The sequence below is a fragment of the Melopsittacus undulatus genome, chromosome Z, assembly GCF_012275295.1.
Source record: "Melopsittacus undulatus isolate bMelUnd1 chromosome Z, bMelUnd1.mat.Z, whole genome shotgun sequence".
In the NCBI taxonomy this organism is placed as follows: Eukaryota; Metazoa; Chordata; class Aves; order Psittaciformes; family Psittaculidae; genus Melopsittacus; species Melopsittacus undulatus.
The window spans coordinates 75652122-75674651 of record NC_047557.1 but is presented as its reverse complement, the minus strand read 5'-3'; positions in this window follow the sequence as shown (position 1 = coordinate 75674651).

The following is a 22530-nucleotide window of genomic DNA, read 5'->3' as shown; positions in this document are numbered from 1 at the left end:
CTTTTTGATTGTCCAAGACTCTAATCTTTTTGTTGATGACCCATCTGCTTAGGGAGTTTGCAGTTGTCTAACAGCATTTTTTTCCTAGCTCATTAACTTTTCTGCTCACAGGCATAGCCTTATAAAGATTAGTACCAATATATTAGGTTTTACCTCTTTTGGCCATCCTGCTTTCCTTTTCCTTTTCCTGTTCCTTTTCCTTTTTCTCTTCCTTTTTTCTTTTTCTCTTCCTTTTTTCTTTTTCTTTTTCTTTTTCTTTCTTTTTCTTTTTCTTTTTCTTTTTCTTTTTCTTTTTCTTTTTCTTTTTCTTTTTCTTTTTCTTTTTCTTTTTCTTTTTCTTTTTCTTTTTCTTTTTCTTTTTCTTTTTCTTTTTCTTTTTCTTTTTCTTTTTCTTTTTCTTTTTCTTTTTCTTTTTCTTTTTCTTTTTCTTTTTCTTTTTCTTTTTCTTTTTCTTTTTCTTTTTCTTTTTCTTTTTCTTTTTCTTTTTCTTTTTCTTTTTTTTTTCTTTTTTCTTTTTTCTTTTTTTTTCTTTATTTTCTTTCTTTTTTTTAAATGACATATAATATTTTTTTTTTCATTCTACTTAAAGTGCTTCCTTTTTCCCAATACAGTTTCCACAACTGTTATTCTATTAGGTAGTACCCTCTGCTACACACACTACTTATTCACAAATACTGATTTGTAGTTCATGTCTCTCTCAGACTGTCATGATTTAATGTAGATAATATATATATGTATATTTTCTTTATTTTAACATTATTCTCTTTTATATGCATATACTTTCATTATTTTAGGAACTTGGGAGCTGATGTTGAATCATCTGATTCCAGTGGAGCTTGAATTTTCAAGAGATGTTGTTGGGGGTCCCAGGGGATAATTAAGTCATCAAACTCCCCCTTCTTATGCACTGGTGCAGCAATTTTTGTTTTTTCAGGAGAGGTACGGGGGGGCACTGGGTCAGGGAGGGGGCCCCACTCGATTAAGTCCGTTTCCCCCAAGTCCGATTTTTTCGTACTCTCACTCAAGGCACCCTTCAACGCAGCTGCGATTTCCGCTTCTGCATGCATTTGATCAATCATGAGCTTAATGGAGCGGTAAGTGCGTGTTAATTTCTTCGCCCCTTTATGCTCTGTCTGAACGCTCTCCCACAATTCTTCTCCTATCTTACGCCATTGATCTTTGGAAAATAACTGTGCCGTACTTTCTAACAACCCCCTTTTCCGGCACCAGGACAAAAGGTCCACAAGTTCCTGTCGGGGTATCGAGTACCCTGTTTTCTTCGCTAGGCATAGCAATCCCTCTATCGAAGCCTTTTCTATCGCTGATTCAGCGGAACCCATCCCGAACCAGACCGCAGTCTGCCTGACTCACCGGTCAGCCGTGGCCACGTAATTTGAGCTCTTTTCCTGCCTCTCTCGGGCAGCCTGCCTCTCTCGGGCAGCCGGGATCTCCACCTTCTCTCGTCCGCGGTCTCTCTCTCTCCTGGTATCACGTCGGGGTCACCAGAATGCCGCGGCCAGGTGGAGGGGAGGAAACACCGACACGATGTAGGTTCACGAAATGCTCCGTTTATTGATTACAAGGCTGCTCTTAATATACTGTCCCACACGCAATCACGCACTACTTGATTGGCTACTTCACTCTGCCCGCGAGAGGTACACGCTCCACTTTGCCTCTCCTGATTGGTTTCACACCTTCGCTTCAGCTTAGCGTTACATCATGCTTCTGGCATCTTGTTATTGCTCTCCTGTTTTGCTGACCTTGATGCTTCCTCTTCCAGCCTGGGGTCAGAGGCTCACTTTCTCACAGCTTGCTGCAAGCCTGTTAAAGCGCCCATGCTCGACCCCCAACAAGATGTATTTATGTTGAGATTAATTCTAATTGGGTCATATAGTTAATCTTTGGCATAAGATTATTATAAAAATAGAATTCACAGAATCACAGAATCACAGAATCCCGAGGGTTGGAAGGGACCTCGAAAGATCATCTAGTCTAACCCCCCTGCAAGAGCAGGGTAAATTTTTGCACCCTTTTGAGTTTGATCTTTTTTTCCCTAAACCTTCAACAAATTTTGAGCACAGTGTTCAAGTTTTTTTCTAGATCGTGTACAATTATTAAAGGTGTATGATGAACAATCCTTTCCTCAACCATTTTCTGGCTTCTACTATTGTTACTAGACCCCAATTAAGTTGCTTTTCATTTAGAGGTTTTATTCTTTCTGCAGTTTCAGTTTTCAGGATCACACGGTACTTCCCATGTTTCAATATACAATGGGTTTCCCACGGACTTCAATAGCTGTGCAAAATCCAGCTGTGAGCTATTGATTTGATGACAAGAGGACTAGCATAAATCAATAGAATAAACAGAAAGTTGGCACCAAGAATAAGAAATTTAGATTAAAATCCCAACCTTGAAATGAAACAAAATGGTAGTGCAAAATAAAACAAAGCATCGAGTTTCTTACAATTTCGTGATTTTTTTTTTTTTTTTGTCTGCTGTTGCGAACATCATTTAGATTGTAGCCACCTTGATTTCAGGAAGAAAAATAAATATATATATAAAGATAAGGAAAAAATAGATAGCTACTTGCCAGTTTTATTTATATTCTTCAGTAGGAGTTTCCAAATCTTCTTGCTATTGATTTGGATAGTAATTATGTATCCATACCCTTATGAAAAGTGGTATCTTAGGTACTCAAACATACGATTAAACTTTTCTTGTGTGGATAAAATGTTTATACAATTTGTCTTCAGTTGAAAAACTTTCTAGAACTATTTCACTGATTTTTTTTAAGGATTTCTTTTTTTTTTTCTAACCAGAGTTATTTATGACAGTGATGTTAGAATGTATATTGTAAAGCAGCAATCCACACTTAGTGTTTTCCTTGGGCAGCAGTCTTCATAATCTCAGATAATCTAGTTCCTGATATGTGTAGAAGTTGAAAAATTGGTCTTAGGCTTACTTGAGAGCATCAGTTTATGAAGGACTTTAGACAAAAAACATCAGTGTAAGTCCATCATTCAAGAATTTCCAAATACCTGAGATGAGATATATTTAAAACTGATATCACTTTAGAGGATTTTTTTTAAGTTTACCATGGAATCATATTATCAATTAAACCTGGGGAATATTTCTGCAGGTTTTTCTAAAGAGTCTTTACATTTTAAGTGTTATAAAGTTTACACAGTAGAATTCTCTTCCAGCACAAAATCTATTAGCCCCTTTGGTTATTTGTGACAGAAACTGACAACCTTTTTTTACTTTAATTCTTCCACCAATAACAGAACACTTATCAGGTTCTGAATTAAAAATATCAGTTTGCCATCGTAAAGTGTTTGTTTTCCATGCCTTTTGGTAAAATTAGAGGAAAATTCAATGATTTTATATTATAGGATATAATTTTTTAAACCTGTGTTGTCTAGCACAGCTATTAGAAAGAGCTGCAGTTTCAGTGAATTGAATATAGGTTTTGGAGACTGAATTTGTGTTTAGGCTTGTATACTGGGAATTATTCATTCTGAATTTGCACTACTCTAAAGACTGAAGAGAATGTGCCGTTTATTATTGATCTTGCATACAAGGATATGAAGGAAGACTGTAGTACAATTGTTGGATTATGACGTACCTCTTGAAGACCTGGTCAATGTATGTTACTGCTTGATTCATAGGTGCCTTTTCAGTGTGACTAGGCTTATTTAGCCACCTTCACCATAAAGTACAAAATGTCATACATACACCTTATCCTTGTACTTTTACTTAGTTGCATTTCAGGCTACGTTATTAGTGTCACTGAATGACTTATTTAGACTTATTATAATTTAATATAATATTATAACGAATGACATTTAGGCTTATTGCTTTCTGTTTTTTAATCAGAATATATATAAATTAGTCCCAAAGGAATGTAATTAACCTTCCTAATAATGACATAATCAATTTTAGAATACAAATATTTTCTACTCAGGAAATAAAAACCTAACTTTATTTGCCTACATTCCAAAGGAGTTAGGTAAATTTTTTTCAAGTCTTTATAGCATTCATAGCTTAAAAATATCTTTTTAAAGATCCCTTCTCTCAGCTCAGACTTTTGTCATCAGAGAGCAGTTTTATCTGCTGAAAGCTGGGCTTTCAGGAACACAGAAAACATTTTTTTAAGAATAGACTTTCTATGTTATTTTAGGATATGGTCTGGACTGATATTTTCAGACACAGTAACAAATAAACCTCCCTATTGGATTAAGAAATGCAGCTATGATCTGATATTATTCTCATTCTGATTAAGGTATTGAAGAGAATAGTAGCAAGGCTATTTGATGCTGAATGCTTTCCAAAGTCCTTTCTAAATTTGCAGCTAAGATATCCTATTCATTTATTGCTTCTACTTGTTTTTCCATATAACATAAAGGTTTGTGCAATTATTTTATATTTCAGTAAATATGAGACTTATGCATAATTTCTTACTATGCTCCTGAAGTAATTACTTTGCTGTCATAATATTATCGCAAATGGCAGCCTGAACTTAATACAGTTTGTTCAAAAAAGTGACACAATATTAATTAACACTATGGTGAAGGACACTGCCATAAAGTATGTCTAGGCAAGGCTTTTAGGCATTATGGTCAGAGAGCAACTCACAGTCCACTTTACTGAAGAAATTAATAATACTCATTTGGTCAGAGTTATGGACTGTATTCAAGAATATAATTTGCTGGCAAAAAAAAATGTTTAATAATGCAGCTATCTGTGTTCCTATGTAAGAATTTTCTAATTAAGAACATAGCTTACAGGAACCATGCAGCAAAAGTTCTGTTGCTTTTTTATTTTAGGATAAACAAAATTAATTATAACATAATTGCGACATGGTTAAAAAATTTAACATTCCAAGAACATTTTTTATCAAATTATTCTATTTAGTCATGCAAATGAATAGTCAACATCTTGAATATTTACCTCCAATAATTTATATATATAAGTATATATATTTATAAGGAAATCACTAGCAAAACTGACAAACTTTTAGTCACAGAAAGAGAAAAAATCAAGTCTAGTTATTTAATGAGCTTAAAAAATATTGGTAAAATTTTATATTCCAGGCCATGCCTTTCACAATATAAAATTTCTATATTTTTACAGAGCTGCTCCAGCATTTGTATCTTAGCTACTGATGAAATGTTTATAAAAGTTTAGGATACATTTATCAAAGCTCAGAAACAGGGATGATGTCGCTATCCATGCAGTCAAAACTTTTCCTAGAGCATGGTTCATAATGCTGTGAAAAAGTGTCTTTATGTCAAAAATGTTGTTGTTGAACTGTTTTGTGTAGAGTTTTTTGTATAATCTGGATACAGGTTGGAAACAGAAGCCTATTGTTTCCCCTGAATATGACACAGAAGTAAAACACACAGAAGCTGACCATGACAGCTAAGACTTATGAGCAGCAGATGTCAATAGGTTATGTATTATTTTTATACTGTGTGCAGTGGATCTGTGTTTCAGTCTGTCATTTACAGCAATAGCAGAGAATATGTGTGTCTTAATTAATGAGTACTCTAAATCCTTTCTGACTGTTTACCACTGACATATGCATCCTATTTTCTCATTCTAGCATTGAAATTTCTCAATCTTAGAATACAGGGAAGGAGATCTCACTAATAAAGTTGTGCCTTGCCAGAGCCTTTCTGTATGCCTTTATAATCTCTGTTTGTTGTTACCTTTTGTAAAATGCATATAAGCATCTGTCTTAAAAAACACTTTGAGAAATTAGAGGGATAATATTGGATATGTGCTTCCTCTAGGAAACTACCTTGCCATATATAACATCGCACATACAGATGGAATAGTATCATTGTTAGAAGCAGCTACAGTAGGTAGAGGAAATAAGTGACTGGAACTAATATGTCTGAGAGGAAAGCAAAGACGGTAGCAGTAATATATTTGTAGGAATAATCACAATTACTCTGTTTTGCCAAAAATTCCTGGTTATTTTGAGGAAATTACAGTGCTGCTCACTATTTGTGTGATAATGCTTTATGAGAGTATGTAATTGAACTATAGAATGGGGAAATAATGGTAGTCATCAGTAGTATCTTACTATATAATAAATGTCTTTTTGAAGTCACGACTGCAGTAGAGAAATCATTAAAGAAGCATTGATTTTTGAAATGTGAAATTCTAATTAGGTAAAGAAAATGCAGAAACTTTTTGAGGGAGGACTAATAGCATTTGTGCTTCATATAATTTCATGTAAACATCTTTTCTCTGTAATTTTGGCTATGATGGTATTTTTCATGATAGATAAAACTATTTCATTTCTTTCTGCTCTCTTTAATTTCATGTGACGCCATCTTTTGGTTATAGGTATTAGAGCAGAGCAGAATCTTAAACGATTTGCAAAAGAATAAATATCCAGGTCATGTCTACTTGCTGACAACAGTCTCTGTTAAAGTGAGTGTGTGCTATATGTCTTGTAACAGAAGAAGCTATGATCACTTTGATAAGGATTCTAGCTAAGAAATATGAGCTCTGTAAACTTTGGAGCACTTATATGAAAACTGAGTGAAAACACAGACTAGGACTTTATGGGGAAAAGTTCCCACTGGTAACCAGTTGTCTTCAGGTCTGAAATTGTGTACTGCTTTTAAAGATATGTAAGAGTGTAGGAAAATTGGGTTTAAAATGCAGTATTTTTGACAGTCATGACTGTAAAAAGAATAAATGGTCTTGAAACCCAAAGTTTACTTCTGAACACTAGATAAATGATGTCTTAGTACAAATATATACTGGAAATGATAGCTGCAAAAGTCAAACTTGAATTTAATGATGTTAAGTGTAACATAAATAACTAGACTTCCGTCACATGCTTGTTCCACATACTGAACATCAGCGCTTCTATTAAAAAAAAATAAAGGTATATGAAGTACCAGTTGTTTTTCCTGATAATCTTTTTCTCATCTACATATCAGATATAGATGAAATAAAGACATTATTCAATGCCTTGTACAAAAGATGGAATGAAGGCATTATATTTTACAAAAGTCTGATTTTAGTATAATATCCCAGAAGCACATTAACTTACTTTACAGATTCCAGTTTTATTTAGTAGTATAGTTTAATTCTTGGTAAGAAGGTTTTGAATAGACCTCACTGCATGATAGCTTCTTTTATTTCAAGACATTAAAAGATATTAGTAAAATGTAGGGTGTTTATATTTCTCAAGTTTCATTACCTGGAAAAAGAAGATTGCAAGTCACTCATTCAGCTGAACAGTCCACACAGATGTTTAATCCAAATTTATTACCTTCTCTGAATTCAGTAGTCACAAAGTAAGATGAGGTGTGAAGCTAAAATGGTCCATGGGATTCAGTCACACAGATGAGAGACTAAATGAAGGTGATATAACTGTTAAAGTTCAATGTGTATGTTTGATTTGGTAAAGCAGGTGATGTTTAAATCCATCCTCCTTGGCTAAGGGACACTTCCCTTGTTTAGATCATAGAATGTGAATTACTAAACTCCGTCCCACATCATGAAGAGCAATAGAGGTCACTGATTTGAATGAGGACCTCTGGAGATCAGAGATGGAACTACTGTCAACACTCTATCAGATCATGTGGGCACGTCTAATGGAGTCTTGAAAACTTCCAAGCATGGGAAATATAAATAAATTGAAATACAAGCATTTTATAAAATATTAATTTGTAAATGCTTTTGAATATGATGACTAAATATTTTGTCAACTTATGGAATTAACTGGGCAGCTGAAAACTTCCATGCTGAAACCATATTTCACTTGTGAGAAGGAAAAGACATATATTTCACTCTGCTAAGTAGTATTGTCACAGCCAAACAATCAAAGCTAACTCACTTGACTTAAATCCTTCTTAATATTGAAATGGTTGTTTATTCTAAGATCTCAGAATTAACAGCAGAATCAAAGAAGATCTAATTTTTAATGTGTCATGAGATTTTATTTGAGTTCCTAGACACCATATTTCTGATGACCAGAAGTTCACAAATAACTTATGAATAATGGAAGCAAGTTCTAACCTATGATTCATAGCACGACTATAAAGCTGCATTACACTGATGCTGTAAACCCTATGTTTTTTTTTGTGTTTTGAATGTTACAGACTGCACTGTGTTTACATTAGACGTGGTTTCTCACAAATATAGTCATTTGTTGCTCTCACTGATCCAGTTTAGACTGCTCAGTATTACAGTACCTTGTTACACTAATTATCTGATTTCTCTAATGATATGTGAACCTCCCTACCTTACACTTTGTGTAAATTATCTGAAAGTACTAGTACCATCATAAATACAATAAAGTAATTTTCAGAGTGGAAAGTTATTTAATTTCCTGAAAAATAATTCTGATTGAATTTTAATTACACATCGTCTATACTATTATTTACTTATCTGTTGCAGTGAAGATTCTCTCAAACTTGAGGAGTAACCTCAAAAGGTATTCCTACTCAAGGTGACATCCTGGTTTGCAGCACACTGTTGTACAGCACAGCTCAGTGTGCCCAGCACTGTCCACTATTTATGGAGTAAGATGATTGCCTCATAATCATATTTGCATACCTACTACAGAATTTAATTTTTCTCCAAACTTCACTTGAGTCGGACTTTGGCCAGGACTATGAGGGTGCAGATTGTGTGTGCATGTTGGTCAGATTAGCCCTTGGCTGTTGTGTTATTATCTGTTTCCCTCTATTCACTCTGAATCAGAAGTAGTAGTCATGATCAGATACATCCATTACCACCATGACTGATGGTTATTACTTGAGCAGAGTTGCAGGAAATAAAGTTCAGGCTGGGGAGAGGGCACACTGGCACAGGTCCCTGACTGTGGCATGGGGTTTGGAACTGGATGAGCTTTAAGATTCCTTTCAACCCAAACCAGTCTGTGATTCCATAGGTCTAAGATTTTATTTGAGTATGGTTAAATCTTTAAACAGAAAATAAAAATAGTATTATATATTGCTGTAACGTTGTAGAGCAAATTGTGAGTTTTCAAGAAAGTTGTTTGGTAAAAATGGTAAGTTGGACAGCTTGCATCTGCTGGTTAATTCTTTGTAATATGAGGCACAGAAGTGAAGACAAACGCTTTTATTCTCCAGGGGTACTGGCTCTGATTTGTATTCAGGTGCCCATATTCCTCTGGCTTTTCAGACTCTTATATTGGAAATAAGTGCCTACATATCTCTGAAGTGACAGTTGTCATCTATGTGAAGACAGGGTTGTCACCCATTAAAATAATCTGTGTAAATAGTTCATTCTGGTCTCACCAGCCTATTCCTTCTCCAATTTTGTGAGTAGACTTTTTCTCCATCTACTCTGAACTACTGTCCAAAGGTGGCACATAATTGTTAATCAGACAGGATTTTGCTACTGCAGAAGAAAATCAGTCACAGCAGGGACCAGTTACAAGCTTCTGATCATAAAAGTGCCTCTGGCACTCAGGACAGAGATGAGTGTTTTTATACCTAGCAGTGCTGTAATGCTACAGCCATCATTTCCTTCCCTGATAGGACTGACCTACATAACCACTTACTTACACTCCTCCATTTCTTGTAATTCTGGCATTAACATGACTCCTACTCCCACTGACCCAGGAGCATGTGCAGCTCAGATTCCTATTGTATCCAGAATTATTTTTATTACTATAATTACTCTGTTATTGTACATACTTGTTTGCTTAATACTCAAGAACTTTGAAAATTATCTTATATTAAACTGAAATGTGCTTTACATTTTTATTCACAGTACTGTTGAAAGAGAAAGAATATTTGAAAGCTGATTTTGACTTTATTAACTGTCCAAAGAGAGCTTTAAGTTTTGTGATTTTGTGCTGTGCTTAGATAATTAATGTGTTGTAGTAATGCTTAGCCTTTCTGAAAAAAAAACCCACCCAAATCCAAGCACCCTAAACCACACCTCAAAAAACAAACCAAACCATGTTCTTTAGTGTGATTCTCATTTATTTCTTGGCATAATAAATTATGTGGCATGCTAACATTTTTATTCACAGCATTTGAAGATGTGTCTTAGAAGACACGGTAAATAAAGCTCAGGCCATGTTAGCATCTGGTACTAAGTGAGACCAAGGACCAAGGGTGTTTGCAAAGTAGGAGAGGTACTGGTAGTGAGCAAGTCACACAAGACAGATGAAAACATGTTACTGGAAATTAGATTGTAACAAACATCTGACAAACACAGCTACAGCGGTGGTCCACAGCTGCAGGAAGAGGGAAAGGTCCCCAAAGCCGAGGACATCTCCAAGGTCAAGGAGAAAAATCCATTAGCAACTGAAATGAGAAAGTCATTAAGTCAGTGGAGGAGAGCAATTTCCTTGTGAAGGCCACTGAAAAATCCCGATTAAAATCAGTCAAGGGTACTCTTGTGTGCAAAATTATTTCTGTGGGGGTAAAAGGCTACTTCCTCAGGTTTGGGTTTGTTGGGTTTTTTTTCTATGGAAGCACAAAAATTCGAGTTTGGTTTGGTTTTTTTTTTTTTTTTATAAAATGGATTGTCCTCAAGCTGAAATGATATTTTAAAGGAGTTTCAGTCGTGTAACATATTCCTTTCAAGCTTCATTTTTGGGTTTGTCATACCTGCAACATTAAAATAAGTAAAATGTCAATGCAGCTAGGTCATGGAACATGTTGAGAAGACTGTAGAAGAAAGAATGGAAAATAACAACAGTAAAGGAAAAAAGATAAAACCAAACATGCTGTAAAAACTTGTGCAGCTTTATAAAACTGGCTGATAGCTAAGTGAAGCAAGCCCTGAGAAAGATTTAAGTCAGACATGACTGACTGCAAAGATTATGAACAGGAAAATTTTGGAAATTTGTAATTTTTCCATGTTTCATTGATAATCGGCAGAAGTTGGAGAACATTTCAACAACAGAAAAGTGCCCACTAGGCTGATGTGTCCTGTATACAAAACAGAAGGGAAAAAGGAACTGAAAAGGAGATAGTGCTAGAAAGGAATATATTATACAAGAGGCATTTCTCAAGTGTCACAGTGACTAGTCATGTATGACAGTACATGACAGTGTTTGTATGTAGGAAGTGATTAAAAGAATAAAGTCTGCAGAGCTATGAAATAGTTACGTAGGAAAAGGAAGAAAGTACAACATGTTACTGAGGGAATTAGAAGCACCTAAAAACACCAAACTTTTCTGTAACTAACAAAATGGAGTTAAAAAATTAAACAAACAAGTTATACAGATTAAATAAAGGCTGTCTTCTGACTTTTTGTGCATAAAGAACACACAAAAATAAAATCAAAGGTTAATGTATTTATTTATTTTATGTTAATATTTCCATAAAAAGTGTTTATTGTTTGGCTATTTCCTTAGCTCATTTTGTTCCTCCAATTTAGTTATGATTTTATTACTATTTTTGAACATATACTGAGACTGCTAAAACAATTCATGTAGTTGGTAAACTTGTAGTCATTGCTGTCTTGCAAAAAACACTCAAATACTCTGACCTGGTGAATATAATGAGACAAATAAAACTGGAATTTTTGATTGAACCCTTTTGTTCTGTCAAATTTATTTTATAATTATTTTGTCAGACTTTTATGATTGCTGAGTGCGAGGTGCAATCTGAAGGAGTTTCATTTGTTGTTGTACATATTTGTCTGTTCTTGTACACACATTTCTAACAACAGTTTTGCATCTTATGTAGAAATAAACATACCTTGCACTGCTGGATGTTTTTAATAATGTTTAATAATATCTCTAACTGAACATACAGAAATACTTGATATTCTTTCCAATATCACAGGTAACCTCTTTGAAGGAGTTTTTGTTACAGCATGCAATTGGACTGGTTGCCAGACCCGTGGGTGAGGGCAAAGGATTATCTAAAAACCTCAAAAAATACTAAATGTGCCATTTCTTATTAAAATATTAAATGCTATAAAGACTCTGATATAAAACATTTTGATATTTATGTACAGACATATATATATAGATATACACATAAGTATGCTACACTTTGCTTCATCTTATCTTAATATTTTATATTCTATACTGATATAGGCATTTCCATCCATTGAATAGGTATATTTTTTAATTACATTAGAAATCTGTTAATGTAATGGTTGGATATATAAACATTCCTCTTTATATTAAATACAAACAGAATAGTGGAGAAACAAACAAGCAAACAGTGTGAAACTGTCTTATATAGTACTATTTACAGTCTTAATTGCATTAACTGCTTCCAGGAGGTTACATGAAAGGCTAGTGCTTCTATTGTATGGTTCCAAAACAAATGACAAAAATGATAAAAAAGAAGACAACGTTGTTATTATTGGCTGTTAACAAGATTCAGGTTGGGACATTTCACTCACATGTCTGTTTGCAGAATTTATGTTGTTCTTCAAAACACTATTTTTTTTGTTTGTGTATATGTTTGATCTTTTCTCTGTTTTCTTTTTAAACTGTTCCATTTAGTAGTCTAGCTTGAATACATTAAACTTTAAGAAAAGCTCAAGCTGCCATTCTGTTACAGATTCACACATACATTTAAACTAAAGGGGAAAAGGAAATTAGATGAATATGAGCAGAATTATTTTCTGCTGAACATCTATCTACAGGTGGATGTGGATTATTATTCTAGAGAATACTGTATTTATATGGCAAATGAAAGTTCTTCCTCTCATATTGTCCAAGACAGAGAACATCATAATTATCAATATGTTTTTTTGCAGTAACAGTGATTTTTTGCTTTTGTAGAAGATCAAGAATTATTCTATATTAGCAACATTTTTTAGGTTTTTTTACTTCAATGATATTTTTCCATAGAATCAGTACATCATGTAGTATTTTAGGCTTTTCACCACCCTCTAGGACAGTGAGCTAAAAGATCATGTAAAAAACTTCACCATGTTAATTGAAAGAATATGTGGCGGAGGTGTAAACAGCCTCGATATTTCTCTAAACCTTTAAGTCACTAAATAATCTTTTTTCTTCATATCCTTGTTTTCTGTGATTTTTTTATGTTCCTTGTCTTTGCACAAAACCCCATGCAAACTGCAAACAAATGCACACAACAGTTAATCAGAAAAATGTGTATTACAATAGTGGTAGATCTGATAGTAAAAAAAAAGAGCTGTACTTCTTAGCACAATATTCTCCACATAAATTGCAACATTTCTTAGTTTTCACATTCCCCAATACCTTCCTTGAAATCTGGAGACCAATTATTGATTTCAGATTGATTTTATTGATATAAAATAATTGAGACATTGAATCCAGCTATTTCCATAAAGGAAGTTTACTTTTTACTGGAATAAGTGCTTACTAAAGAAGACAGTATATTTTTATAATAAAGGGGTAGCAATACATGATTATATTATCATTATATGCCCTTTAATTCCCAACCACATTTTCCAGAAAATAAGAATAAGTAAATTCTGTTTATCACACATCTGGATTAAAGGCATTTCACAGTGTTATTACTGTAGTAGCAGTAACAGTATAAATAATTGTCTTCTACAGTTGAATAGAAATAATGACAAATGTGCAGGTTACAAGGATGCTAAAAAAATTAGATGCTAGAAAAATTAGATGCTAGAAAAATTAGAAAAGTTAGATGCTAGAAAAATTCTGATTTTTTTGTCAAAATAAAATTGAAGAATAAATAAAAAATAAAATCACCTTCATTGTGCAATAACCTTACATATACTTGAAATTACTTCATCAGCTGTCATTACATAATAATGTGCACTTTAAAAGCTTTTTTATTAGCTAAATAAACAGAGATATAGTTACACCCCTTTACAGTAAACTGTTCAATTTATTTTATTTTAAATTTTCCAGTGGTTTATTTTAAGGTGTTAATGTCACTTTCAAATCATATTTACCTTGATCTGGTAAACTTCTATAAATTCCATAACTAAAGTAAATGTAATTTCTTTTTAATTATGCAAAGCTTTGGAAATAAAACAATTGTAAATCAGTCTGAGTGTCAGTAGCTGGGATGAAACAAATTATTCCTGGACATTATGGGGGGTCGTACACCGTCATTCATATGCAGTGAGTCTCTCCTATATCAGAAAACTCGTATTATCAAAGCCTAGAAAATGAAACTACAGAAGGCTTTGTATTGTACCTACCAACTTTTTTTGCCCACATCCCGTGCCCTCATGAAGCAATAATCCAGAGAAGTTACATCTGAGATCAAAGTTGAGTCTCTCACTGAAAAATACTTGATGAAAACTGCCTTGGTTGAAGTAGAATTAGAAAAATCTTAATGGTAAAAGAACAGATATGTGAATAGTGTCTTTTCTTTGTCCAAAAAGGCAGACAACTTGAAAATCACATTTTTAGGGAGATAGGTGTATGACAAGCTAGTAAAATTGGTACTGAGCATATAATGTTAGAAAAACTTGTAAGTTTAACAGGAATTTCCTTTTGTATTTGCAGTTCTTTTGCAGTTGAGGCAGAACCTTTTTAATGTTCTCTGTCATGTCCACAGGCATAACAAAATACAAAGAAGATGCTACAACACTTGATCATATTATACAAATGGCATCATCCACCTGATCAAATGTTCCTTTTTTTTCCTCACAGCTGGCCAAAGCTTTCTGCTCAGCACTGCAAAATTCTGCTTGAAAGGAGCAAAAACATTCATACTTATGCCCATAAAGAGAACTGCAATAAATGCTTGCAATATGAACACCTGAAGAAAACTTGAGAAAAAAAAATATAATAAAAATAATAATTGCTGCTTAGCAGTTTGGGGTTAATTGCAGAAGTTTGTCTAACATGTTATTGATTCCTCTGGGTGCAAAAAACTCCTCTGATCCCTACGCCTAACCCTATTCTACCCAAGCCAAAGAGGGCCAATATTTATCGAGTTGCTTTGAGCCTCAATCAGTCATGTTTGAATATTTTCATGGCTGAATATTTCAAAGCCTCTCTGGCACCCAGCTGCAATATTTGACAACCCTCATAGTGAAAAATTTTCCCTTTCATCTCATTGTAATCTCTAACATAACAGTTTGTGCCTGTTTTTTCTTGCTTTGACACTGAGGTCTGTTGATCACTACATTTTGTTATAACGAAACTTGTGTCAAACTAATTATGAGTAAGCCAAATTCCTACTGGCAAAGAATTTGAACAAAATACTGATTTTCCGCAGCTCATGGAGTTTTTTAAAAGAGAAGACATATGAGTGAAAACCTCATGCCCTCTCCCACCCATGTGCTGGAATCAACACATGCAGGTGATTCAAAAGTGCTGGAAATGATAAAAAAGAGGTAGGACAATTGAGCCAAGAAAAACAACAAAACAAAAAGAGAAAATTACCCCAGCTGACATGCAAATTGGAGAAAATAGATATAGCAAAGTTGATTGAATAAACACAATTATTGCTATCCAATTAGAATTTTGCAGCAGAAATATGACCTAGTCCTCTTGAGACTGTATCCTTTGTGTGTATATGCATATACTCTTTTGAAAGCTAAAGATCTTAAGGCAGCATACTTTTGATTGATGGTTCTCTGATTACTGGGTAACCAGCAGGCATCTTGCAACTTTCATCACAGCATCTCTGACTGCTATTTGGAGGAGACTTAGTTGCTGCTGTCAGATCATTATACCATATTTACAGTTACATTTGCATTATTACTGTCACTTGTAAAACTAGTTTAGAAAACACCTTGGATTTTTGTGGTGGCTTATAGTTGTACTACTATTTGCTGCTCCTGTATCTGTGAACTCATTGCCATCTTACATGTCAAAAGTGGAATTCTGGTCTTATGTCTATTGTACAAAATCTCTTCTCTCAGATAAATAACTACTGCTTATTGTGCCTATCTACAAAGCATTGAATAAATTAATGACATGCAACTATACAAGATGAATTTTTGCAGTCATTAAAGTGTTATTGTCTTCTACCATCTGCCTGTATCTTGTTGATTTTCCACTTGATTATTTCAGTAAATAAGGAAAATCTCAAATGTTCCTTAGAAAAGCTGTGCTAGTGGCATTATTTGCAGTATCAGAAATAACAGTAAAGAACAAAGTGGTCTTTGAATTGCACTGAAAACCATGGCAAATGAAAAAGATTGAAATAGAATAGAATAGAATAGAATAGAATTTTTAAAAGACTTTCTGCATAGGGCATTAAGATGATTTCCTGTGATTCTTTTCTGAGCTTCATGACTTGGCATCATAATGGCTTATAACAAAATGTGTAATCCCCTCAGAAATATCTCATGAGGAAATAATAGTTCGCATCATTTTGCACAGATGGTAAACTGCTGAGAAACTGGGATCAAATTTTACTTAAAAAGAAGGAAAATGAGAACATATATTTTGGAGTATGGTTATCAATTACTTCTCCTTTCCTCTCTTCTTAAACTGAACTATTATCTCAGACCTAATTGGTTTATTACAATAAAAATGCTTACATCTGGTGCCAAACCTCCATAAAATCCACAAAAGATGTTGTTAATAGATTGCATTTTAATTTCATTTGTGCCTTAATCATCACAATATTCCCTGTTGGAAGCATAAAGTCATTACTTTCCTGTAGAGATTTGTTCTGTGCAAACCTGTAGTTACTGAAGAGGAGAATTGCTATAAGCCCCTTCTTTCATTGTACTTTCTTCTTGCTTGAACTTCACAATGAAGTCTGTGAGGTTAATCTTGTGGATGGAGCTGTAGTTTTCATACTTTATGTGATACATACAAAGAGTAAGACTAGAGATAGTATAGCAATGGATTTTATTTTGCATTAAACTGCAAGTATACCCTAAGTATACCCTGCATACCCAAGGTATAACCCATATGTAGTTCCTTCCTGGGAGCAAATGCTGAAGAAATGACGGTTTGTGTGCAAAAGATCTTACAGTTGCACTCTTCATAGATAAATAGGTTTATCTGACTAGAACTTCAGTGAAAATATCTTGATTCCAGCCATGAGGGGGCTGGGGAGTGTGGTAGAAATTACTTATATGGACTTTATTGCATCTTGAGCCTTGCCTGTATACTGCATGCTTTACTACATAGTTACTGCATTTACTATTGCTATTCATATTGCTATTATTTAGTATACTTACCTTTGTTATTGCTATTGCTATATCATAGTTACTATTTATTGAATAATTAGTGTATCACTAATATTTAACTCATAATTGAATTCTGCAAGCTTTTGTCAAAATATGGTGCTAGAACTGTGTAAGTCTTGTCCAGAATTAGCCACAGCTTCTGTAACTTTGTAAACATATTTTTTAAAATAAAAGGCTCTAGATTCCTGATAAAAATATGGAGCTTTGGCCACCTATTTTCCTTTTATGGATAAACACACACAAAGTATATTTACCACAGCTATGTCCTCCTTCTGAGGATCACAGTTTTCCTACAACAGACATATACCATAAGAGTGACAAGATATGTCTGCATCAGTGCACATGGTTGCTGCATTGAAACTGGAAAACAAGAAAACATGTAGGAGATAATCTCCAAAAGAGCCATCTTAACAGATCTGCCTGACCTGTGAGATGTTTTTCCTTCAGATACTATCAGACTAGCCTGCTAAAGTAGTTGTCAGCCAATTCAGTTAAGAGACCTTCCTTAACAAATGTTCTATGTCAAGGCTTTATTTAATTTGGGGTGGGGAGGAGCATGGTGGCTTGTTTGTTTAATTTTGGCTGGGGTTTTGTTGTTGTGGGACTATTTTGAAAACTGTTGCTGCTAATGAGCATGACGAAGTGAGAAAGAATTAATTATGGGATGAACTACTTTCACTGTCCGTATCACTTTTGTAAATCAACAGTTTACAGCCCCTGTCTTCCTCTAGGATTATTTGTCATGTGATATTTTAGTAACACTACATTTCTTCAGATTTTTCCTTGATTATGATTACCTAAAAGAGAATTACTGCCAAGAATTAATAGAATCTGACAGATACAATGAAATAAGTTTTGGATATAGAGTTCATGCTAATTCTGTAGTTACACGGGACTGCATTGTATAATGCTGCCTTAAATCAGACAAGTTTTTAACTTTTGGCTATCTTAAAGACATTTGTTTTTTAATATCATACCTATGTATCATACCTATGTATAAAACCATAGAGTGAAGTGCACGCTTTATAGGCAAAAAAAAATGAAACTTTACAACTGGCATACAAATGTGCGTTTTGCATACACAAATTATACACAAAATATCACCCATCTGGAAAGTCAGGTACGTATATCACATTCTGTGGTGCAGAATATCATCACTTAATAGACTACATTTTACATGTTGTAGTGAAGATTTATATTGTGATTATCTAGTGTAATTGAACTACCACCACAACATAATATTTTATTTCTGGATACCTGTACAATATTGCTCCAAGCATGATTTTTGTCACAGAGCTCTGAAAAGGTTCTTTTCTGTTAAGACATAGTTGTGTAAGAAAATAGACCAAAGTCATCCTGTGGCCTATGGTCTACACAGCTTTTGCTGGCTTAGGTCCCTGTGAACAGAAATAATGACTGCTTAAAGTTCACACTGGGAAGGGTCACTGACAGATCATCCCAACCATGCTTTGCTCAGCATTTGGAAGAGGGATTAAGCTGACAGAGCTGTTTGGAAGAAGTATGAAGCTGACAGAGACCAAAACCATGATAAAATATAGACAGTTGTGGAGTCTACACTATTTCATGCAAGACTACAGAGGTATCTTGCCTGTGCAATGTGTTTTACATTTGCATTTTAATTTACTATTGCTCAATGTTCTATTTATTGTTGACCATATATAACTCTGATGCATATAGCCTCCTCTCAGCTCACCAGGGTTTAGAAAAGTAGATGTCTTGAAGACAATTCTTATTTACCCCAGTAAAAAAAGACACAATAAATTGTCTCTTGTTACTGCCTTTTGTAGGACCCTCACAATTTGGTAAGCTAGGAGACATCTTAGGTTGATGCCTTGCAAAACCCAGTAGTTCCTTACTGCATGGAGGGCAGGCTCTGCCTTCATCTGGAAAATAAAACAAAAATCAGGTGGTTCTCAGAGCCACATGCTCACACTGAAGGGCACAGGTTTCCTACAATTCTGTGATAAATTTACTACTTCCTTGGTGATTTGTAAACTGAATTAGCCAATTTGTGCATGTGTGCTTGAAAAATAGTCCTCTGAAGTTTAGGGTGGTGTGAATCTAAGTGAAAGGAGAATAAGATGATATGGAGGAGGGAAGAAGAAAAAAGCCACTGAGCTGCCGTGGTTTAAAAAGTGTCTCTTTAAGCACAGGCTAAATGAAGCTTGCTTTATTTACTTCTTATTTTAAGTGTGTATGTTACATTAAGGTTTAACCATTTTCAACTTACGATGGAACATTGCACTGCTTGGTGTTATACAAAACCCAGGAGGCGCCAGTTCCTCCTCTGCTGCATGCAAAACCTGAAAGACTGTCTCTGCCTATGAGCAATTATTCATGCTTATTTACTTTAATATTGTTGTAAGTCTTATATGTATACATTGTAGCAACTGAGGCACAGACTCCAGTTCTGGTGCAACCGAAATCATTTATTGAGTGAGCCCTCAGGCTTTTATAGACCCCTAGCTAGTGGTTAGTAACAGTTAGCAGTGGTTAGTTCTTTTCAGTACTTTTCCATCAAACAACATCATGCAATTTTTCCAGCCAATGAGATTACTAATCACGTGCGTTTTCAACCAATCCCATTATTGTCCATGTGCCTTTGCTTGATCAACTTATTTGTACCCAGATGTATAAACACATTTTTCTGATACCACTTTTCGTTACATTATTACTTTCCGTTTTCCTTGAACACACATTCTTTGTTCCCTCAGCCCGCACTGGGGACTTTCCACTAGCTCCTGGGAAAGTCCTGGGTACAACATCTCATCTTTGCCTTCAGTAACTTCTTTGTTTCAATATCTGCAGTTTTGGAAATTATCTCAGAGTTCTAACTTCAATTTCGCTTGACTCCTATGGTTTGCAGCTGATGAGGGTCAGGATATTCATGCTCTCGTCCAGGTCTGCTGATGCAGCTTCTTGTGCAACATTCCCCACATAAATCAGTTCAGTCTGGAAAATACATATTTACATATTGCAATATAAATTTCACTTTATCAGCTTTGCTCTGATTTTTTTTTAATATTTTTATGTTTCATTTCATTTTTATTTACTTAGGAATTTTGAGGCATCAAAGATGTCACGCAAACAGAATAATAGAATCATAGAATAGTTAGGGTTGGAAAGGACCTCAAGATCATCTAGTTCAACCCCCCTGCCATGGGCAGGGACACCTCACACTAAACCATATCACCCAAGGTTTCATCCAACCTGATCTTGAACACTGCCAAGGATGGAGCATTCACCACCTCCCTGGGCAACCCATTCCAGTACCTCAAAACCCTAACAGTAAAGAATTTCTTCCTTATATCCAATCTAAACCTCTGCTGTTTAAGTTTCAACCCGTTACCCCTTGTCCTATCACTACAGTCCCTAATTAATAGTTCCTCTCCAGCATTCCTGTAGGCATGATGTAAGAAAATTAGGATCTAATTTTTCTGGGGAGATTTTGTGAATTTTGGTTTACAGCAAAGAAAAAAAATGTACCTCAGATTTTTTTGTAATTTTTTAAAATGTCTTCAGTATAGATACCTGAATACTGGCATACAGAAATGTTCTTCTCTTAATGTGACTGTAGAAATAAAGTAGTATTTGTGGTTTTAACAACATGATGTGCATACGTGTTGAATTCATAACTGAACTTTGTAACTTTCCTACACTATCTCCCTCTAGGTTCTTTCAACAGAAAGCAGCAGTGGTACTCCAGCAAATGTAAGTACAGATAAAACAAAAAATTTTGTAATGCTTGTAAATTGAAAACACAAACAAAGCTTACTTTCTTAAGTTTATTAATCTTTCTGTTTTCAAGAAATTAATGACCTTAATGCTCAGGTCCCATTAATGGACCTTATCTTTCAAATTATACGTGTATGTGTGAGAGCAGGGTCTTGAGGCATGAGCTTACTATTCTTCCATGTGATATGAAGAGCTCAAATCTTTCCTAAAGATTTTCCACAAAATCTAACTCATACACCCCAAAAGAAGTTTTTTATCTTCAGAATTCCATGAACAGGACAAGGGTATATGGTGTCATATGTCCATATTTGCTTAACTGGAGAAGTGTAATTTTTCTTTTTAATCTCACTCAGAGTCCCACAGACTTCTCAGAGCTGCAGGTAAATAATTTTTCTATTTTTTCTTCAGTGCTAGGGAATCCCACATTTCTACAAAGACTGTAGGATGCTGTGAATAGAAATGCCATTTTTATTTTCCTTCACAAGTGCCTGGAAGTCTTGGGAAATTCTAGGCAACAAAACTGAGAAATTCTTGAATAAATTAAGCAAATTAAGTTAAATGAAGACTGTCAATATAGATGACCTGGAAACATATTTGAATTTTTTGATTAGGCACTATATTGAAGAACGAGAACCAAATTATCTAATGACTAAACATTTCATGAAAACAATATTAAATACCTACTAAAAAATAATTACACTTTCACAGAGAAACCAACATTATATTCACTGTACTTCAGAAGAAAGTAAGCTAGCTGTTGGTATATCAGTAAAATTTTATACAGTTTCTCAAAATACTGTCTTTACATATTACAGTTTCTTTATCTTAAAATATTATTAACTTTAAAACCTAGTAATTAGCAGCATCTTCAGTTTTCAATTAAAGAACAATAGCCATCTATGTGTTACTCATCTAAACAATATTTTAGTGGAATTAGAATTAACTAAAAGCCAAGTTAGAAATCAGGTAATGAGTTCAGAAACAATTACAGGCCTGTATATAGTATTAAAGCCTGAAGATGTTACAGCTTAATATTCAGAGAAGCAGACAGAAGGTATTATTTTCCCATATGTTTTATAAAATTGGTTTAAAGCTTATATTTTCAGAGAAAACTGTGCAAATAAAAGGGTGGGTTTTGGGAAGCAAAATGCAGTTTCTTGAAAAAGAGAGTTCTTAAGCTGCTCTTGTAAGTAACAGCATTGTACTAGAGCTTAAGTTTTGAAAACAGAAATCTTTCTTTTCCCTTCCATTCTTCTCTTAAATCAAAAATAGTAGGTGAAAGTAAGAAGTTTTTAAATGGTTTACCTATGAAAAAATCTTGATCAGGCCTACTATATCATCTAAGGTTTTAACTTCGGTCTCTAGAAAGTATGTGAGAAAAGAACTGTGAAGAAGTAGTTTTGTTTTTTGTAAAACATACCAAGGTGCCACCAAATATATGCATCACTGCAAATGATGCTGCCAATCTTAAAAAAAAAAAATTTTGCTTTTCACATTTGACATTATAAATCTAAATGAATAAGCAGATTTTGGCAGGATTGACCAAGAATGACTTCCAACTGACCATGACTGACCTCTGATTGACCATGATTGACCTTGTGATCAACCTCAAGCTACTGTTGTAGAGTGGCTGAGGGTCAAAACCTGACACTTTTCCTCTGATGGCAATTT